Below are 21695 nucleotides of genomic sequence, written 5' to 3' on the forward strand. Positions count from 1 at the left end.
CGTTCTCCCCTTGTGCAGGGTGACTAGTCTTGTCTCCACCCCCTGCTGTAGTTTTAATCAGACAGCCAGTAGTGGGCGAAGCCTTGTGGGCTCCTCCCACAACTCTGCTCTGTGCACAGGCTATGTCCAGCACAGTGATGATGTCACTGCTGCTATTACAAGGTAATATCTGGGTTTGCAAAGGCATTTGGGGAACGCAACGTGGATTTATATCTATTTGGCTTTAGAGGAATATTTTTAAATATATATTTTTTTGTGCCTGGAGTTCAGCTTTAACGTATTTATGTAAATTATTTTAACTGTGAGAGTATTATATTTTTAATATGACCGGGAAATGCAATAAATGTGTTTGTTTTACTGTTTTTGTACTGCAAACTATATGTACTTCCTTAAGGAAATGTCAAACTATATCTTAGGGCAAAGAGAAAGAAAAAAGATCTGGTGATAAGGATGATGACGATTGTGATTATTGAAATTCTATTCGAGCAAATAGTGAAATGTCATTTTGTTTTTCACTAAAAGCTTAACTACTTGAGCTCCAGAAAGGTTTTAACCCCTGCATGGCCAGGCCATTTTTTGCTCTGCAGTACTGTAAAGCAATTCCCAATTGTTTATTATCCTCATGAGCATATTAAATCATTTATTTAACCTCTTGTTGACCACCCACCGTACATTTACTTCGGGGCTGTGGGTCCTCTGGGCAGAATCACGTACCTGTATGTAATTCTGCACTGCTGGGTCTGGGGCTTGCACTCGCGCTGACAGTGATTGGACAAAGCAGGAGCCAATCAGCGGGTCTGGTGGATGCGATATCCGTTGGGACCAGTGTTAATTTTGTCGACCTAAAACATTTTAGTCGACTAAAATTAATACTATTTTAGTCAACTAAAATACGACTAAAACTAAAACAACTGAGATGACTAAAATACGACTAAAACTAAAATGCCATTTTAGTCAAAAGACTAAAATGGAACAATAACTAAAATGCCATTTTAGTCAAAAAACTAAAAGTAAATTTGACTTCAAAATAACAAAAACATAAATAATATCATATGAGATTTTTCACTCCAGCAGTATATAATGAGTTTGGAAATTGTAGAGAAATGTTTAACTAATGCATTAGAATTTAACTACACCCATTTGATTTTAGATGATTAAAATGAGTTTTAGTCGACTAAAATGTACTGGAGATTTAGTCCACTAAATACGACTAAAACTAAAACAATTGCAGAAGACTAAAATGGGACTAAAACAAAAATGCCATTTTAATCCTAAGACTAAGACTAAATCGAAATTTGCTGCCAAAATTACCACTGGTTGGGACCCATAGATCGTTTGAGGCACAGGCAAAACCGGGATCTGCCTATGTGAACAAGGCAGATCTCTGTTCTGTGAAAAGGGAAGGCAGTGATCCTGTATTTCTGCTAAGCAGGAACACGGATCTCTGTCTTCCCACAATACAACCCCCCCCCCGACACACACACACAGTTAGAAAGCACTCCCTAGGAACACATTTAACACTTTTATCACCCCTGATGTTAACCCCTTCCCAGCCAGTGCCATTAGTACAGTTACAGTGTATATTTTTTAGCACTGTTTACTGTATTAGTGTCACTGGTCCCCAAAAAAAGTGTCGCTTAGTGTCTGACTTGCCCACTGCAATATTGTTGCTGATCGGCGCCATTCAAAAAAAAATAAAAAATCTCCAAAAATATATTCCCTATTTTGTAGATGCTATAACTTTTGCTCAAACCAATCAATATACACTTATTGGGATTTTTTTTTACCAAAAATATGTAGCAGAATACATATTGGCCTAAATATGAAGAATTGTTATCTTTTTTATTGGATATGGTTTATAGCAGAAAGTAAAAAAAAAGATATATTTTTTTCAAAATTGTCAGGATTTTTTTGTTTATAGCGCAGAAAATAAAAAATGCAGAGGTGGTCAAATACCACCAAAAGAAATCTCTGTTTGTGGGGTAAAACATTTTTTATTTGGGTACAGCGTCGCTTGACCGCACAATTGTCAGTTAAAGTAATGCAGTGCCGTATCGAAAAAAATGGCCTGGTCATGAAGGGGGTAAAATCTTCTGGAGCTGAAGTGGTTAAACTGGGCACGCTTGCTCGGAAAAAAGGAGACACAGAATATTGACTCTCCTAATGGCATTCTTCCAACATGCCACTTTCCCCGACTAGTGCAAAAACATAGAACTTTGAATCACATTATTTTTTTTCTTAAAGTGGTGTTGCCATCAAAAAATAAAAAAGTGTTTAAAATTCTTTAAAAAAAATAAATAAAAAATAATTGGAAAAAAAAACGTGTCCCAAATGCTTGTGCGGCGTATCACGGTGCCCCGCTCCGTGAAGCCACAGCCGGGTGCCCACAGTACGAATGACAGCACCGCGAGCTTCGTTCCCCCGCATCTCTGGGTCACCCCACTTTTAGGGGCACCCCACTTTAATGCCTAAATAATGTACAATTATTTATTTATCTTTTAATTTATTACAGGCTTTTATATTGCGCCAACAATTTGCGCAGCACCTTATGTCCCATGCATTCATATCAGTCTGTGCCCTCAAGAAGCTTCCAATTATGGATGAGCCAGCAGTTTGGTCTGACTTTTGGCTGTTCTGGAAAATGCCTGAACTTTTTCCCATCCAGCCCCCTGTTCAGCAGGAGCCAAGCATCATGTATAGAAGCAATATTTCTTCCGCTTCTATATATGACAACTTCCTGCTGTCAATGATTCCTAAAGATCCACGGGTCACTGCTCCTGGCCAAATGGAATTTTTTACAAAAACGTTTGCACCGTTAGATATTGCTCAGGGCAGTGCCCATCCCATGCTATTTTTCTTGACAACACTTTTCCTATTAGCCCAGAAAATGGGCATTTTTGATTTGACAAATTTGTCTCCCATTGATTTCCATGGGGTTTGGGTTTGTTATCCAAATTTCTTTGAATTTCCTTGAACCCTGCTCGAAATCGAACCCAGTTCAGCTCATCAACACCCACACTTTAACCACTTGCCGCCCGCCATATAACAAAATACATACATACATACAATAACAAAAAACATCGGCAAAAGTGGCAGTAATTCACAAAACCATATGGCGGTAAACTGGCAGTAATGCACACAGAACTATATGGCGTTAAACTGGCAGTAACGCACAAAACTATATGGCATTAGACTGGCAGTAACGCACACAGAACTATATTGCGTTAAACTGGCAGTGACGCACACAGAACTATATGGCATTAAACTGGCAGCATTCCACACAGAACTATATGGCTTTAAACTGGCAGTAACACACACAAAACTATATGGCAGTAAACTAGCAGTAACACACACAGTAGTAAATGGCGTTAAACTGGCAGTAACGCAATCAAATAGATGGTGTTCAACTATCACTACACTGACGCTATCTAAACTGTCCCTACTCTAGCTATACACTAATGTAAAGATTACTGACACAGTCTCACTACACTACACTAGACATGTGTGCCGCCAATAAATTTGTTTTGTAGCCGTTAATTCGTATTTCGTAATTCGGGTCCGAAATTCAATTTGGATTCGTATGAAATACAAATTTTCATTAGGTCCGTTAACTTTTCCTAACAATTACAAACATTCGTTATGATGAATTTAAAAAGCAAAAAATACCTTTCTCAATAGGGCAGTCGTCGACTCATTATGCTCATTATGAGGGGCTTCCACCATCCCTGTGCTGTGCTCATTATGAGGGGCTTCCACCATCCCTGTGCTGTGCTGACTTCCTGGGTTTGTACCCCTGCTGTGGTCATTATGAGGTCCTCCCACCAACCCTGTGCTGTGCTCATTATGAGGGGCTCCCACGATACCTGTGCTCTGTTGACTTCCTCCTGGGGCTGTACCCCTGCTGTGCTCATTATGAGGGGCTCCCACCATCCCTGTTCTGTGCTGAATTTCTGGGTTTTTAACTTCATCATAACGAATAATCGTAATTATTATTACAATAATAAAACGATATTAATGAACATTCTTATTTTGTTGGATTCTGAATCTCCAATCGACTACCAGTACCAGTCTGCCACTCCCATATTAAAAAAGGTAATTTTCCCAACCCTCACTCAGCAGCAGAAGAAAACTTCTGATTGGTCAACAAAACACCTATGCTAATACCCTATCCAAAGGGTTTTTGCAGATTCCTCTGGATCCGGAATCTGTTCCAAAGTCAGCATTCAACATCCCCTTTAGCTTGTACCTGTCTAAGACCATGCCATTTGGGATGAATAATGCTCCAGAGATGTTCCAGAGTATGGTAGATCAATTCCTCAATGACCTCCAGGATCCATATCTGGATGACATTGCGATCTACAGCGATACCTAGGAGGAACATCTACTCCCCCTGGGTACTGTGTTAGACCGCATTAGGGCTGCGGGACTGACATTAAAGCCAGAGAAATGTAGCATGGGGATGTCTGAGGTTTAGTACCTCGGGCATTGGGTGGAATGTGGGCAACAGTTCCCTGAACCATCTAAAGTAGAGGCTGTTGCCAACTGCCCCCCCCCCCCGGACAAAAGCCCAGGTCTTGGCATTCCCAGGCACTGCAGGGTACTATAGGAGGTTTGTTTCCGACTATAGCACGATAGCTAAACCCCTGACTGACTTGACCATAAAGAATCTTCTCCGCCAGGTCCTGTGGTCCCCAGAGTGTGAAAATGCTTTCCACAGCCTGAAAAATGCTCTGATTTCTGCCCCAGTTTTGGCTGCTCCAGTCCTGACCCAAACAAATCGTTTTTTGGTACATACAGATGCTTCTACCTTCAGATTGGGAGCATTGCTAAGCCAAATGGGAGCCGATGGCAGTGAGCACCCCATTGCCTACATCAGTCGCAAGTTACTATCCCGGGAGTTATGGTATGCAGCCATAGAAAAGTAATGTTTGGCGCTGGTGTGGGCCTTGAAAAAACTTCAGTTGTATCTCTATGGATGATCCTTCACGGTGCTCACTGACCACAACCTTTTGATCTGGTTAAATCAAGTATCCAGAGACAACAGGCGCTTATTGAGGTGGAGTCTTGCCCAGCAGCCCTATAACTTTACTGTGCAGTAGAGGCCGGGCCAACAAAATGGCAATGCAGATGAACTTTCACGGCAAACTGAACTTTGATTGTACTATAGCTCATGGACATCCCCAAGCTGACCCATATTGGATCTAGCCAGGTCTGCCGGACTATGGAACAGGCTGGAGAGCATTATCATGGACTTTGGGCTGCAGGAGAACCATTGCCTGGAGAACTCTGTGTTTTAATGTGAAAGAGGGAAGGGGGCTCTCAGTGGATCAAAAGATTCTAGTGTGGTGGTCTCATCCCTAATACATTTTGGCTACATCCCCTTGCCACATACATGGAAACACTCTGTGACTTGTCAATTAATCTATGGGCCGCATTGCCGAGCCCCTGGCTTCAGTCTCTCCTGCGGGCACATTCTCTTTGCAAATCTTGAGCCTATTGAGGCGTTTTGCTTATTTTGAGTAAAACCTTGTATATAAGAATTGAGGCACCTACAGATTTGTGCAGCCCTTTCTTTATACAGAAGATTGGGAAGGGTGGACCAAAAGGGAAGTAGTCATGGCCAAATACCAGTCTGGAACAAAGCCACACAAACCAATGACAGGCATGTGTATGGAACGGTCCCAATACATCTACAGTGGTGTGAAAAAGTGTTTGCCCCCTTCCTCATTTCCTGTTCCTTTGCATGTTTGTCACACTTAAGTGTTTCGAAACATCAAACCAATTTAAACAATAGTCAAGGACAACACAAGTAAACACAAAATGCAATTTGTAAATGAAGGTGTTTATTATTAAAGGTGAAAAAAAAATCCAAACCATCATGGCCCTGTGTGAAAAAGTGATTGCCCCCTAAACCTAATAACTGGTTGGGCCACCCTTAGAAGCAACAACTGCAACCAAGTGTTTGCGATAACGTGCAATGAGGCTTTTACAGCGTCCTGGAGGAATTTTGGCCCACTCATCTTTGCAGAATTGTCCTAATTCAGTTACATTAGAGGGTTTTCGAGCATGAACGGCCTTTTTAAGGTCATACCACAACATCTCAATAGGATTCTGGTCAGGACTTTGGCTAGGCCACTCCAAAGTCTTCATTTTGTTTTTCTTCAGCCATTCGGTGGTGGACTTGCTGGTGTGTTTAGGATCATTGTCCTGCTGCAGAACCCAAGTTCGTTTCAGCTTGAGTACACGAACAGATGGTCGGACATTCTCCTTCAGGATCTCTTGGTAGACAGCAGAATTCATAGTTCCTTTTATCACGGCAAGTCTTCCAGGTCCTGAAGCAGCAAAACAGCTCCAGACCATCACACTACCACCACCATATTTTACTGTTGGTATAATGTTCTTTTTATGAAATGCAGTGTTCCTTCTACGCCAGATATACTTGGACACACACCTTCCAAAGAGTTCCACTTTTGTCTCATCGGTCCACAGAATGTTGTCCCAAAAGTCTTGGGGATCATCAAGATGTGTTGTGGAGAAATTGAGACGAGCTTTGATGTTCTTTTTGCTCAGCAGTGGTTTCCTCCTTGGAACTCTGCCATGCAGGCCATTTTTGCCCAGTCTTTTCCTGATGGTGGAGGCATGAACGCTGACCTTAACTGAGGCAAGTGAGGCCTACAGTTTCTTGGACGTTGTTGTGGGGTCTTTTGTGACCTCTTGGATGAGTCGTCGCTGCGCTCTTGGGGTAATTTTGGGCGGCCGGCCACTCCTGGGAAGGTTCACCACTGTTCCATGTCTTCGCCATTTGTGGATAATGGCTCTCACTGTGGTTCGCTGGATTCCCAAAGCTTTGGAAATGGCTTTATAACCCTTTCCAGACTGATAGATCTCAATTACTTTCTTTCTCAATTGTTCCTGAATTTCTTTGGGTCTCGGCATGATGTGTAGCTTTTAGGGATCTTCTGGTGGACCTTACTGTGTCAAGCAGCTCCTATTTAAGTGATGCCTTGATTGTGAACAGGTGTGGCAATAATCAGGCCTGGGTGTGTGAAATTGAACTCAGGTGTGGACAACCACAGTTATAGTATGTTTTAACAAGGGGGGCAATCACTTTTTCACACAGGGCCATGATGGTTTGGATTTTTTTTCACCTTTAATAATAAACACCTTCATTTACAAATTGCATTTTGTGTATACTTGTGTTGTCCTTGACTATTGTTTAAATTGGTTTGATGTTCCGAAACACTTAAGTGTGACAAACATGCAAAGGAACAGGAAATGAGGAAGGGGGCAAACACTTTTTCACACCACTGTATCTTTGATTTAATATCTCAGAATTATCAACTTACCACCCAACTTTTTGCTCTTCACCCCTGAGGAAAGTTTTCAGCAACTAGAAGCGCGTCGGTTGTGGGGTCATCAGCTTAGAGTATGATTAATATTTATTAGTTGCTTTTTTTTTTAATGTAATTATGTGTTTATAACATTTTGCTACACCATTGGGACACTGCTTGCTCAGTGGTCCCTCTGGTTTTAATGTATTTATGTGTATCTTTTGTTCTGTATTTGTTAATAAAATATTCATGTTTTTGATTTGTGTGTGGTGTTCGTGGTCACTTATAATCCCATTTATATAGGGGGATTTCTGTGTTTTAATGTGTTCTTAACTTATCCAGACAGAGCTGGTCACTAATTGCTTTTGGCTTATAATGCATAAGTTAGTCCTATAGCTGGACTGTCTGGAGTGGTCATTGTCATGATAATAGGATTAGCTCTACTGTCTAAAGTGACCATTGTGTGAGAGAATGGGAGTAGCCCCTATCTGATGGTTTTCTGTATAAATTCAGTTTGTTTCTCAAATAAAGCAGTTCTTATTCTAATTCATTCCAAGACTGGTGTTGTCTGGTTCTTGGGGTTTCTATAGCCAGATCCATTGGTCTCATATTCTGGGACTTGGGAAGCAGGGTGTCTGAAGTCCATCACATCTTGTTCCAGCAGTATGAAAACCTGTAGTAGTAGCCTCAAAAGTAATGCTGAAAAAGAAGGGACAGCCAGTAAATCTGAGACACATGAGAGCAGTCACAGTCCTTATGCAGCAAGTTCTGGAATCGCACCTTCAATAAGTACTTCCGCATCTGAAGTTGCACGCAAAAGTTCCCACCTCTCTCTAGCTGAGCTTTGTTCAAGTTTTCTTCTAGGGCCCTCAGCTCATAGCATCTGCTGAGGTCTAGTACTAGTAACTTCTCTGGAACACATACTTATGAGACTAGTAAGATTGTTAGGAAGTCTAAACTATTAATCAAGACAGCAATATCAACTATTTAATTTATTGATATAAGCAGTGACTCTGGCCTTTGGGTGTGCCAACCTAATTAGCATAAAATGCGTTGGTTAAAAATAAACCACACTGACTTAAATCATTTTTTGCATTCTTTTAAGTCTATATAGAGATTTAAGTCTATATAGAAAGAGCACAATAAAATTTTCCATGAAACTATGTAACAATAAAACAAATGTCATGGTCAAATGTCATTTACCGGTATTTTAGTCACTGACATACAGTACATTCATATCTGATTTAGCGAGATACACAAAATCACAGTTAAATCAATAGAGCGTTGCTGTCGCAATAATCAGTATAACTATATATTGGGGACTAGGAACTTAGGAGAAATCAGATTTCCTATTTCTTATTCAGTAGATAGTAGTAGTAGTAGATTATGATGGTAGACAACAAGGTCCACACCAAACAGTCCCTCCCCACAAATTCTCTGCAGCAGAATGCAATGATTGACTCTATACTACAGGTTATACTAACACAGCTCAACTTAATTACTTTGATTCCTTAAAGTGTAAGTTTGCCTTTTCAAAAAGTCTGTAAAGTGACCTTACACTGGACCCCCACCCCCCCCCCCCCCCCCCGGTCCCACTGTACCTGAGTCCCACAATCTCCCACAGTCAGACACTGGCCCAGCTTCTTCACTGGTCCGGGGATTTAAAATCCCCATGGCCTACTCTCCTTTCCTTGCAGGGCTGACTGAACGGGCTAGACGGATTATGATTGGTCAGCACTGTCCATGTGACAGTTCGGACCAATTAGAATGCCTCTTCTAATTGATACTGATAAACAATCAAGCCGCAGGGATTTTAAATCCCTGGAGTGGTGTTTGACTACAGGGGATTGCGGGACTCCGGTACAATTGGACCGAGGGGGATAAAGATAGAGGTGCTGAAATAAATTGGTACAATAAATATTACTCAAGGGTGGTTACGGATTCCCTCTAGTTATTGCACCTATGTATTAACTTGCCTATTATATGTTACTGTTGATATCACAATAATACAAGATTAGCTATGAAACCAAGCACGCTGCTTAATAAAACAAAGTCTTATTTATTTCCCAAGAAAATAGGAAAAGCTAACGTGAAAATATTAAAGAAAGATATTACAAAACATACCAACAGAACATATAATACAAGAATATCAAAGATACTTATCACAATGCTTTCCTCAAGGTTTTATAATGTCGCTAGGCTCAGATGGTAAAAAAGATAGCTCTCTAACTTGTTCAGGTCTATATACTTCAATCATACACCATCTAGACCCAACCCCATTGCCATTCCATCTAGACTTTTGATGAATCACATATTTATGGAGAAGTCCTCCTCAATATATTATAATATTCTCTATCCTCCTATATTGGCCTCTAGGGGCAGCATTGTCCATTTCTATGTATCCTGGTCAATCTTCAATGCCTTTGATCTTTTGATCTTCTGTAGCAGGACACTCATCAATCATCTTGTCAGCTATGGTCCCTTTCAAGTTTGTGTTATAGCAACAGACGGTCCAGAGCCAAGAGCTGTTCAGCTTTGATGGAGGCCTGATCTCTTTTTTCAGATATGCTACAAAGACATTTGAGACCGCCCCCAGAAAAGCAAATGCTTCATTATATTAACCAGAAAGAAACTCCGGAAATATGATATTAAATCATGTTGCCTTCCAACAGGTGGCAATTGCAATTTTGATTCACATCTGATTAGACAGTATTTCTATTGATTACCCTAATATTTATTTAAGTGGTGATCGTACCTGTCCATCAGATGCTGCTCTACGACCAGGAATTCCTATTTTGGGTCTCTAGAAATAAATTTACATTTACTCAATCAATTAACCGTAACTTGGTATGTTATATTCCTATCCATTAATTAATTCCACATACATTACCTTCATAATAGTATGGGTGAGGACCCCTGATGTAGATAATATTACTTGTAGTCTTATATAGTATCTTTAATGTTCTATAATTTTAATCATGGAATATTTGAATGATGTGTGACCGAACACAATATCAATTTGTAGGTAATAATTATTGACCCTCAAAGGACATCTTGGTAATTATCGCATCATAATTTTCCCTCTCATTTCTTAATCATTCATGCCATAATTGTTTCACATTTTTGAATGTTACAGTAATACGTACATTAAGGGCTATTTTCAGTGGGAACATGGGGGACACAGTTACGCCACCTCCAGCCCTGAATGTATATAATAGCAAGGGGTGTGGGGTGTGCTGGAAGGTCTATTGATGCTGGCTGCTGGGGGTCTTTTGTCACTGGTGGGGATCTTTTTTTGTGTGAGGGTCTATTGTTACTGGGGGGTCCTGTGTTGCTGGTAAGGATCTACTGTTGAGGGAGAGGTCTATTGTTGCTGGCTACTGGAGTGTCTATTGATACTGGCTGCTGGGAGATCTGTTCTTGCTGCTGGGGGGGGGGGGGTGTCTAATGTTTCTGGGTGGATATTTTTTTGCTAGGAGTGGTATTTTGTTGTGTGTGGTCCATTGATGCTGTGTGGAGGGGTCTATTGTTGTGTGCGGGATTTGTTCTTGCTGTATGGGATCAATTTTTGTGTGGGGTCTATTATTGTTGGGGTGGGATCTATTGTTGCTGGGGGTCTTTTGTTACTGGCTGCATGGGATCTATTTTACTGCTTTTAATATTATCATTAACAAATTTCATAAAAATTATTTATCACCACAAAATGATACTTGGTTCTGTATTCTCTAAAAGGGGTGGTGCTGGGAGGTGGGTAGGGGGGTGGAACCAAGGGACGGTGCTGAAAAGTGGGTAGGATGTGAAGACAAGGGGTGACTCAGAAGGGGGGGAGTTCCTGCACCTATTCTCTCACAGCGTGAGGAGAAAAAAAAAAAGCTGATCACTGGCGGCCGTGAGAGGGACATCAGTCCCGATCACGGCGAGCTGCTGCCAGCTCATCAGTGCCCACCTTTGCCCCCTGCCAGTGCCACCTAACAATAGGCAACAGTGCCCACCAGCGCCACTCATTAGTGCCCACAGTGCCACCTATCAGTGCCCACAATCAGTGCCTCAACAACAGTGCTGCACATCAGTGCCCCCTATCAGTACCCATCAGCTTCACCTACCAGTGCCCATCAGTGCCCATAGGTGCCACCTATCAGTGCCTATTAGTGGCATCTGTCAGTGGTATCTATCAGTGCCCATCAGTGCCACCCATCAGTGCCACCCATCCGTGCCACCCATCAGGGCCCATCAGTGCCATCTTATCTGTCCCCATCAGTGCCACCTTATCTATGCCTATCAGTGCCGCCTTAACTGTGCCTATCAATGCCCATCAGTGCAGCCTATCAGTGCCCCCCAGCGCTGCCTCATCAGCGCATATCAATGAAGGAGAAAAATTACCTGTTTGCAAAATTTTATAACAAACTATTAAACATGATTTTTTTTTTTTAAATTTCATTCTTTTTTTGTATGTTTAGCAAAAAGTAAAAATCCCAGCTGTGATTAAATACCACCAAAAGAAAGCTCTATTTGTGGGAAAAAAATTATAAAAATTTCATTTGGGTACAGTATTGTATGACTGCGCAATTGACATTCAAAGTGCGTCAGCGCTGAAAGCTGAAATTTGGTCTGGGCAGGAGGGGGTTTAAGTGCCTAGTAAGCAAAAGGTTAAACACTGTACAGTTTTTCCCTATTCCAATGGTGTCCAGGGGTCCTCTGTTCTGTTCTGAAATTGTTCATGGTCAGTCAGAATAGTGGAATAAATTCAGTCAACATGCACCGTTTGTTTAGTTCCAAATCAGAACTTTTTTCGTTATTTGGAAATGCGGATGTATCCAAATTTTTGAATGCCAATAGTAACTAATTCAAACGAATCCCAAATAACAAAACAAAATTTCAGACAAAACTCAAATTCAAATCGAATTCAAACTGTATTCAAATCAAATCTGAATAGTTTTCAAACTGAATTCACATTTCCAAATAGAATAAAATAGAAAAGAAAATAAAGGAGTCGAATAGAAAAAAATAGAACAGAATAGAATAGAATAGAGTAAAACAGAACAGAATAGAAAATAAAAGGATATAAAAAAATTGAATAGAAAATAAAGGGATATAATAGAAAATAAAATAATAGAATAGAATGGACTATACAATAAAAGAACAGAATAAACTAGAATAAAAAATAAGGAATATAATAGAATAAACAATAAGAAGAAACATTTTTTTTTTCGTTCTGCACATGTCTAAGATTGAACAGCGCCTAGAGGCGATTCAGTTCGCATTGTGCGCTATACAAGTATTTCATTCATTCATAAGATTCAGTTCACCTTAGTTTGACCTCTTTCCAGATTTTTCCATATGCTAATAGGTTACAGAGAAGATTCTTTTTCATGACTTGTGGGTGGATTTGCAGTTCTGTAGACCGAGACAATGACAAAGACAAAATGTTCATAAGTTTGACTAAGGCAGGCCATAGATGATGCAATTTTCTTTACTGCAACCGCAGGTTGTAGGGAAAATTTGCTTGGTTCCCCCATCAACACAGCCAGTGCTCATGGTGGAATCTCTTGCTAGCGGATATAACCACTAGCAATAATCACATTTTAAAAATCCAACATGCTAGTTGTACACAAGTTGACAGATGGATCGACAGACATCAATCCATTACTCTTAAAGAGGAAGTAAACCCTGATGAGTTTACTTCCTCTTTCATTCCCTGCAAAGGTAAAGCATAATGGACTACTATGCATCGAAGTCACTGCTGTCCCCTGTAGTTCCGAGCGTCCATCTTCTTGGTGGGTCTCGCTGCTCCGGCGCTGTGATTCGCCGGAGCAGCGATGATGTCACTCCCACGCATGCGCACGGGAGCCGAAACTCGCGACATATCGCCGCGATCTGCGGCTTACCCAGTGCGCCTGCGCGCCACTGTCTACCGCGCATGCGCCGTAGACAGCGGTGGCTGTCTTCAGGTTAGTAGGGTCTTCTCCCATCATGCCAGTTCAAATAGAAGGTATCTACACAAAGCTCTTCTGGATACCGAAGCACAGGGGCTGTACTAGGACTTCTTTTAAAAACACCTTAAACACTTACCCCTACAGAACTTGGAAGAGGTAGAGATATGGGGTATTGGGATCCAGAAATTCCCCTATGATCGGTACCTGTGAATCAAGTTGACTCTGATTCTTTGGTAGCTGGGCAGTTTGGGACAATTGACACCCTAGCTGGGGTGTGGCCTCATCCCCCCCAGGATCTTGCGAGGAAGCTGCTCATTCCCCTTGCAGCATGAAATAAATTTGAAAGTGTCCACCCCATGCTATGAAAAATGTATCAGTGCCTGATACAAGAACACAAAGCCATAGTAGAAGGAATGGGGAAGTTGTGGTGACTACACCTCTCTATAGAGAGGTTCTACCCACAGAACACCCTGCTTTCACCTGGATGGTGAACCAAAACCCAACTCTTGAGATGCTGGGAAATAAAGTGCCAACACTGTCTTTAGGAAGACAAGCCATTCAGGGAGAGAACCAGATGAATCCCACTGGGTGATCTGAAAGATCTCCATAAGCAACTGGCAGAGCTAAAGAGAAAGGGCATGATTCAAGAGTCAGAGAGTCCTTATGCCTCCCCCACAGTGGTGGTGTTAAAGAAGAATGTCTCTCTGAGAATGTGTATTGACTACTGTACACTCAACAGGAGAACTATCCCTGACTAGTACACCATGAAAAATGGAACCAGAAAGGCTACGCAGGAAAGGCTTGTGTGAAGAGCCAAGTCTCCTATTTCCTGTGAAAGACCAGGATGGTAGGGTCCTCTTGGAGCTTGGCAGGGAGACTATTCCACAGTACAGCACCCTGATGTGAGAAAGCTCGACCACCACACCGGGTCTTCTTAGGCACAGAGATGGGGAGGAGGTCTCTTCTTCTCAATCTAAGTGATCTGCCCAGAACTCGTTCGTGGAAACATGAACAGAGGTAACTCGGAGAAAGGCTTCTCATGATTTTAAACATGATACAACCTGCTTTAAACAGAGTACCATGGTAAACCGGCAGCCAGTGCAAGGCACAAAGAACGGGGGTGATGTGATCCCTCAAAGCGACACCCATAAGTAGCCTTGCCGCAGCATTCTGTATGAGTTGAAGCCTCTACATTATTTTGTTTGGCAATCCCAAATATAATGAATTTCAGTAGTCTAGGCAGCTGCCTATCGTGGTGCAGATGATGGTTTTCTTGTCCGCAAGATCCAGGTATTTGAACAACACCCTCAGGAGTTTTAGCTGCCAGTGGCATGCACTGACCACCTTATTTACCTGGGGGACCAGGGTTAAACCTGAGTCTAAGACGAATCCCAAGTCACAAACCTGGGATGCCCCCTCCGGAGGGGAACCAAATGAGATAGACCAAGGCGAAATATCTTGAGGAATAGCCAGATCACTTTAGTTTTTCCACCATTGAGTTTCAAAACAATTGGTGGACATCCATATGTTGACAGCCTCCAGACAATTGGGGAAGGAGTGGCATCAGCTGGCTGGTTCCTAGGAATCCTCAGGTAAACCTGGGTGTCATCCGCATACACATGTTACTGGACAGCATGGGTCTTTAGGAGGTCGGTAAGAGGCCTCATATAGATGTTGAACAGCAGAGGAGACAGGGCAGAACCCTGTGGCACTACACAGTCTAAGGCGGTGTTCTTAGAGTAAAAGGAGCCAGCCTTGACTCTCTGAACTCTGCCCTCTAAAAAAGAGGCCACCCATGCCAAAGCCAACCTGCTCATGCCCAAAACTGATCTCATCTGCTCCAGTAAAATTGTATGGTATATGGTATCAAACGTGGCTGACAGATCCAAGAGAACTAGTGCTACTGAGTCACCTCTGTCCAGACTGTGAAGGACATCATCATAAAACACAGAGGAGGCTCGTCTCTGTTCCACGGCCAGGTCAAAATCCAGACTGGAGTTCATTCAAAAGGTAGAAAGACTCAAGATAAGTCTGGAGCTGGATAACCACGAAGTGCTCCATCACCTTATCAACAAAAGCTAAGTTGGAAATCAGCCTATAGTTGCCCAGGATGGCAGGGTCCAAGGTCAGCTTCTTCAACAGGGCCAAGACCATGACCTGCTTCAGAACGCCTGGGATGGTGCCTGTCCTGAAGCAGCAGTTAACTATCTCCCCAATAAAGAGGGCAAGAAAAACAGCGTTTTTTTTAACCAAACCGGCAAGACAAACATTCAGGGGGAAAGAAGATGGTCTCAAAGAGGCAATTACCTCAACCACCTGCTCAGCAGTTACCGGTTGGAAACAGGACAGTCCAGGGGCCATCACTGTTCGACAGATGTCCTCCTGCACAATCTCTGGCCTGATGAAAAGGAGCATACATACCTTTTCTGCAGGTGATCCAACCCGATCTCCAGCGTCAGAAAATCTGCAGAGGACGCGGGCGAAAAGGCTGTAAAAAAATGGATGGGATGTGACGTCATCTATAGACTTACTATGGGGCTTCCGTTGTCGAACATGTCCTCAGCATCCGCTTCCACAGTGAAGCTGCGGCTGAGAGCTCATCATGGGATCGGGTCGGATCGCCTGAAAAAAAGGTAGGTATAGCAATTTTTTTTCTTTCAGGGCTAGAGATGTTAGTGTTAGAATGTTGGTGGGTATAGATGCAGGGATTTTAGTTTTAGCATGGACTTCCACTTTAAGAACCCTTAATAAAATACTTATTTGTTTTGCTACGGTCTAGTGTCTTGTGCAATCATATTCTATCTTTGAATTATGCCCGAACCCTGGGTTTCAGAGGGGTCAGGGCAACCTTTGGGAACCTTATGGGGGGGGGGGGGGGGTGACACTACACATATATAAAGTAAAGAAAAAAAAAACAAGGCAGATTCAATGGACCACTTGGTCTTTTTTCTGCTGTCTCTTCTACATTTCTACATTTCTATTTTTCAGCGGAGTTGCCAGGCATAGAAATGAATGGAATGTCACCTTGTGACTTTCCATTAAAGTTTTCTAATAAAAAAAAAAGGGAAAACAAACACAATGCACCGCCCCCCAGCTACAATCAGTACCTGCAGAGAAAAATTAAACTTTTTAACTTTTTTCTCTGGTGATAGTGTGAACCCTTCCTTAATGTTGTCCATTCTGTTTGAAGCCTCAAATTACTTTGCATCAAATTTTCAGGTTGGTTTCTTCTCTCCCGTCCATCTATGAATTCTCACTCACTCTCACAGACTTTCTCTTCACATTGCTTTTCCATTTGTCATTTCACTTTGGTTTCAAATGACATTATCCACAGGTGACCAAAAAAAAACTTGAATTCCAAAAAATCCCCATGAATAATTCTGACTACAATAATGTCATTAACTGGATAGTTACTTCCTGTTTTTGCCTTGCAGCCCAGGAAAGACAATATGTAAAAAGATTTTGTTGTTCTAAGAATTTCCTTATGCATTTTAGCATTTTGATGTATTATTATTATTATTATTATTTTTATTAGAAGTAGTATTTATATTATAATTATATTATAAAACATGATAATAATATTATCAGTTATTTTAATAAATCCAGATTTTTTACAAAAGTAAATAAATATTAATTATATGAACATTATATAACTAGATATTTATTATTAAATTCTGCATTCATACAGTTACATACAAATATATACAGTTAAACCTTGGATTGAGAGTAACTTGGTCTGAGAGTGTTTTGCAAGACAAGCAACAGTTTTTTTTATAAATTTTGACTTGTAAAACGAGCGATGTCTTGATATATAAGTAGCGTCACGTCATGGCTGAGTATAATAGAGAAGAGAGGCGCCTCAACATTTAGCAAGTCACATGGTTGATGAATAAAACAGGCACATCTAAGTATGCAGGCATCCGGGGTAAAGCTGTCCACATAGACCATCCTCCACAGCGCCATCAATGTCATCCCTTCCACTCTTCGATCCATGAGCGCTTTAAGCCTCAGATCGCTCTACCGTAGTCTTCCCAGTCACAATTGCAGCTGTGAGAGCCAGCGGTGCCGAGGATGGTCTATGTGGACAGCTTTAGGCTGGGTTCACACCGTAGCACAGAGCGGCTCACAGCAGGAGTCCGGTGCGTCCCTGTTCAATGTTTCAGGTCCAATTTTGGTCCAATTTTTTTGCCTCTATATGGACCTGAAACAGACCAGAAGCCACAAAGGACTCTTGTGCAATTCGCACAGGAGCCACTCCGGAGATGTGTGAACCAGTTCCATAGACAGCCGGTCACAGTCTCCTGACTAGGGATGAGCCGAACCCCCCCCCCCCCCGGTTTGGTTCGCATTCCAGAACACGCGAACAGACCAAAAGTGCGAATTTCAAAGGCTAATATGCAAGTTATTGTCCTAAAAAGGGTTTGGGGACCTGGGTTCTGCCCCAGGGGACATGTATCAATGCAAAAAAAAGTTTTAAAAACGTCTATTTTTTCGGCAGCAGTGATTTTAATAATGCTTAAAGTGAAAAAATAAAAGTGAAATATTCTTTTAAATATCGTACCTGGGGGTGTCTATAGTATGCCTGTAAAGTGGTGCGTATTTCCCATGTTTAAAACAGTCCCTGCACAAAATTACATTTCTAAAGGAATAAAAGTCATGTAAAACTGCTTGCGGCTGTAATGTAATGTCGGGTCCCGGCAATATGGATGAAAATTATTGAAAAAAACGGCATGGGTACCCCCCCCCCCCAGCCCACTACCAGGCCCTTTAGGTCTTGTATGACTATTAAGGGGAATCCCGCACCCAAATTAAAAAAAGAAAAGGCGTGGGCCCTATATATTCTGAACAGCAGTATACAGGCGGTCCCAAGACAGACAGGGACTGTAGGTTTGTTCTTAAGTTGAATCTGTTTGTAATTTGGAACAGGTACATTTTGTAAGTGTAGCTCCAGCCAAAAAATCTATTTTTAAGCTTTTTGGAAAACATAGGGCAGGGTTATCATCACCCCTGTAACATTTGTTTTGCTGTCTGTACCCCTATTCAGAAGATTTCACCTCACTTTCTGTCCCAATGAAAAGAGGATTTTGAAAATTTTGGATTTTTAGGGAAACAAGGATTGGTGATAAAGCATCAGTAGAGGAGATACCCTTTTCCCATATTAACGCTTACAGAAGAGAATTTCCCTTCCTAGGGGTAGATTTCCTCTCACTTCCTGTGGTCTCCCTCCATTTGTAAGTAGGAGTCATTTGTAAGTTGGATGTTTTAAAGTAGGGGCCTGCCCTATATGCTCTTCAGAAATTTGGGCCTTAGGTGTTGGTGGTACCAGAACACTGTAAATCCTCACAGTTACTCTTGGTGGGCGCTGGAACGGGCCTTGCTGTGAAATATATCAAGAATTGTAATTACATGCCGCTGTTGAACAGGGTCAGAAAAATTGGGCCTTAGCCACTGGTGGTGGTGCCCAGAACCAAAAATGTTCTTACAAGCTATCAACATGAACATTGAGGATGAATAGGATAGTCACGCAGCATAACAGGATAGTCTTAATTTGAGCTACTAAAAAGTAATAAACCAAATAATGTACCGTCGTCCTATAAATCTAGAAAACCAAAAAGCAGAAAAATGAAGCAACTGTGGACTTTTATAGTACGATAAGGATTAACAGGAGCGTTTTTTTTTTTTTTTTATAAAAATAGAAATTTATTAGGAAATAGACATAATAGAAAGAGTCCTAAGAAAGACACATAAAATATTGCACACAAATAAATTGTCTGAAATAGGAACCAAGCAATATCCACTCTGCTTGTTCTATGGATCATGTGAGATCTGCATACTTGTTGTTTCAATCTATTTCCCTGGTTTTAACATAGCACTTCTTTTCTATATTGTTACCCTAGGAAATTCCCGGGCCATAGTATAATCCCCAGGCCATGGTATAATCTTTACTTTGATTCCAAATTACCTGTTGGCTTGTCTTTTTGGGAAGTTATGCTCTATTGTAAGTAATCTAGGTAAGCCCCTTCTTTGCGGTGTTTTTCAAGGGATATTTTAGTCATCACCTGTTGTGCTCTTTTGGCTGTTTAATTACATGCACAGCTATGAATTCATTCACGGCTGTTTAAACCCTTTGCTACATTATCTCTAGACCTGGAGGGTGGTACTTTTCTGCCTCTGTGCTATGTATGTGTATACACTTGCATGCACATGTTTGGAATTTTCCATGCGTTTATGCATGTAGGTATATTTATATATACATATATATATATATACATATATATATATATACATATATATATATATATATATATATATATATATATATATATATATATATATATATATATATTCTATTTACAGCTGGCTCCTCTGTGTGAGGTGGTTTATTTTAACCCTGGATGGTCCGCTCTTTATAAACCCACCATTACATGCACCCTGCCTTTTTTCCTATGGGCATCTATATCAGGTTTGTACTGATTAATGGATTCCCTGTTACAGGTCTATAAATATCTACCTATTAAGGTTACCAATATTCAGAGATACTCTTTATTTGTGTATGTATGCCCTGCTGCACATCTTTTCATGTGTGTGTGTAGGTGCATGCATGCACATGGACATGCATATATTCATGCACATGTGCATTTATATATATATATATATATATATATATATATATAAAATATATTTTCTTCTTTATTTTCCACAGTACCTTTGATTTATTTTGTCTATCCTTTTCTGGCTCCCACACTCGCCCAGGGAATGTGCCCTACAGGGTTTTAGATGTGCTCGTTCTGGTCAGGTTTAGTCTTGGTAAGCTTGGCAAGTTCAATCTACATGGGTATGCAGTGCGTATATACGCTCAAATCTTTGCAATTTATAGCATATACTTTTTGATCTGTTTTCTTTTCATGATTATATGTTTGTTTTTTTCTAGACAATGATGCACACTATGAATCTGAAACTATACTCCTGATGAAGCGGATATGCCGCAAAACTTGTTGAGTCGGATCTGACTTGGACGATTTTCTGATTCCCTTTTGGATGGATCAGCGTCCTATTGTTCAGTTCTTATTTCAGACAATTTATTTGTGTGCAATATTCTATGTGTCTTTCTTAGGACTCTTTCTATTATGTCTATTTCCTAATAAATTTCTATTTTTATAAAAAAAAATGCTCATGTTAGTCCTTATTGTACCATGAAAGTCACAGTTGCTTAATTTTTCTGCTTTTTGATTTTCTATAACAGAATAGTCACTCAGCATCAGCACAGGTAGTCTTGAAGGGATCTTACATTCATAAAAAAATTATTCGGTTACATCAACATCAGGTGCTTGGTAGCTGGTGATCCAAGACTGATAAATTTTTATGAAGGTGAACCGATCCACCAAGTCGGTGGACAGGCACACTCTGTGATCAGTTACAAAGCCTCCAGCAGCACTGAATGTGTGTTCTGAAAGAACGCTGGATGCAGGACAGGCCAGTAGCTCAATTGCATACTGTTATCAAAAATTATATATTGAAAGGGCCCAGGCGCTACCTCTAATAACTAAATAGAAATCTATATATATATGTGTACATATGTATATACACACATACAACACCAAAAAACTGAAAAAATCCCAATGAGTATTAAAGTGGTTGTAAACCCTCAGATACATCTTTAGCTTGTCAGATAATACTTTTCTCAGGCAGCTGATTGCTGCCTGAGAAAGTGCACTTGTTTACTTTTCATAAAAATCGCCGTTTTATAGTCCATGACGTCATGCGCGATTGCACAGTATGGACTTTCAAGCGCGGCAGGTATCCTATGCCGCGTGTGTTTTTCCTGCTTGTCAGAATTGGAATGTACGTGAGATTCTCCTCAGAACGCCACAGAGGAGAAGTCTCGCGATGTAGATATCAGCCTGCTCTTCCTGATTGAGGCTTGGTTACGATGCTACGAGATTTCGTGAGGGAGTCAAACTAAGGGCGGAAATGACGTCCTCAAAGGATTCTAAAATCAGCAGTAAAAATGGCGCAGGCGATACCCGGAAGACTGTGCTTTATAAAACTTCTCAAAAAGGTAATTCTAACGCTTGTTTTTGGAAGATTTATAGATATTATGAATGCTGATATTAATTATTATACAAACATTTGAAAATTAGAATTTTTTTGGTGGGGTTTACTTCCTCTTTAATTAAAGCCCCCAACAGCCACTAGTGAAAGAAAACCAGGAGAGGGGAGTAGGCAGGACAGGCTCCAAGCAAACCATATAATTTTACCCTAAGGGTGAGTGATTATCGGAGAGATATAGATCCAATATTGATTATTATATTCCCTGGATAATATTACAAGAGGAAAAAGTACAGTACTAACTACAATATACTAGAAGAAGTTCAAGTGCAACCTTAAAAATACCATAAAAACATCATAGGTGCATATGTATATAGCACTA

At 40.9% G+C, this 21695-nt stretch overlaps 1 protein-coding gene across 1 annotated transcript in view; it reads left to right on the forward strand.

The window, feature by feature from the left end:
- Window positions 1-20071, forward strand: part of LOC143985666 (carbohydrate sulfotransferase 6-like) — a 76345-nt gene extending 56274 nt beyond the window's left edge. The window contains exon 3 of the transcript XR_013275929.1: window positions 19968-20071. The gene's annotated coding sequence lies outside the window, so the exon portion shown is untranslated. The remainder of the gene's footprint in view (window positions 1-19967) is intronic.
- The last annotated feature ends 1624 nt before the right edge of the window (window positions 20072-21695 follow it).

The sequence above is a fragment of the Lithobates pipiens genome, unplaced genomic scaffold (genome assembly GCF_037356315.1).
Source record: "Lithobates pipiens isolate NorthernLeopardFrog02 unplaced genomic scaffold, aLitPip1_a1.2 Scaffold_1, whole genome shotgun sequence".
NCBI lineage: Eukaryota > Metazoa > Chordata > Amphibia > Anura > Ranidae > Lithobates > Lithobates pipiens.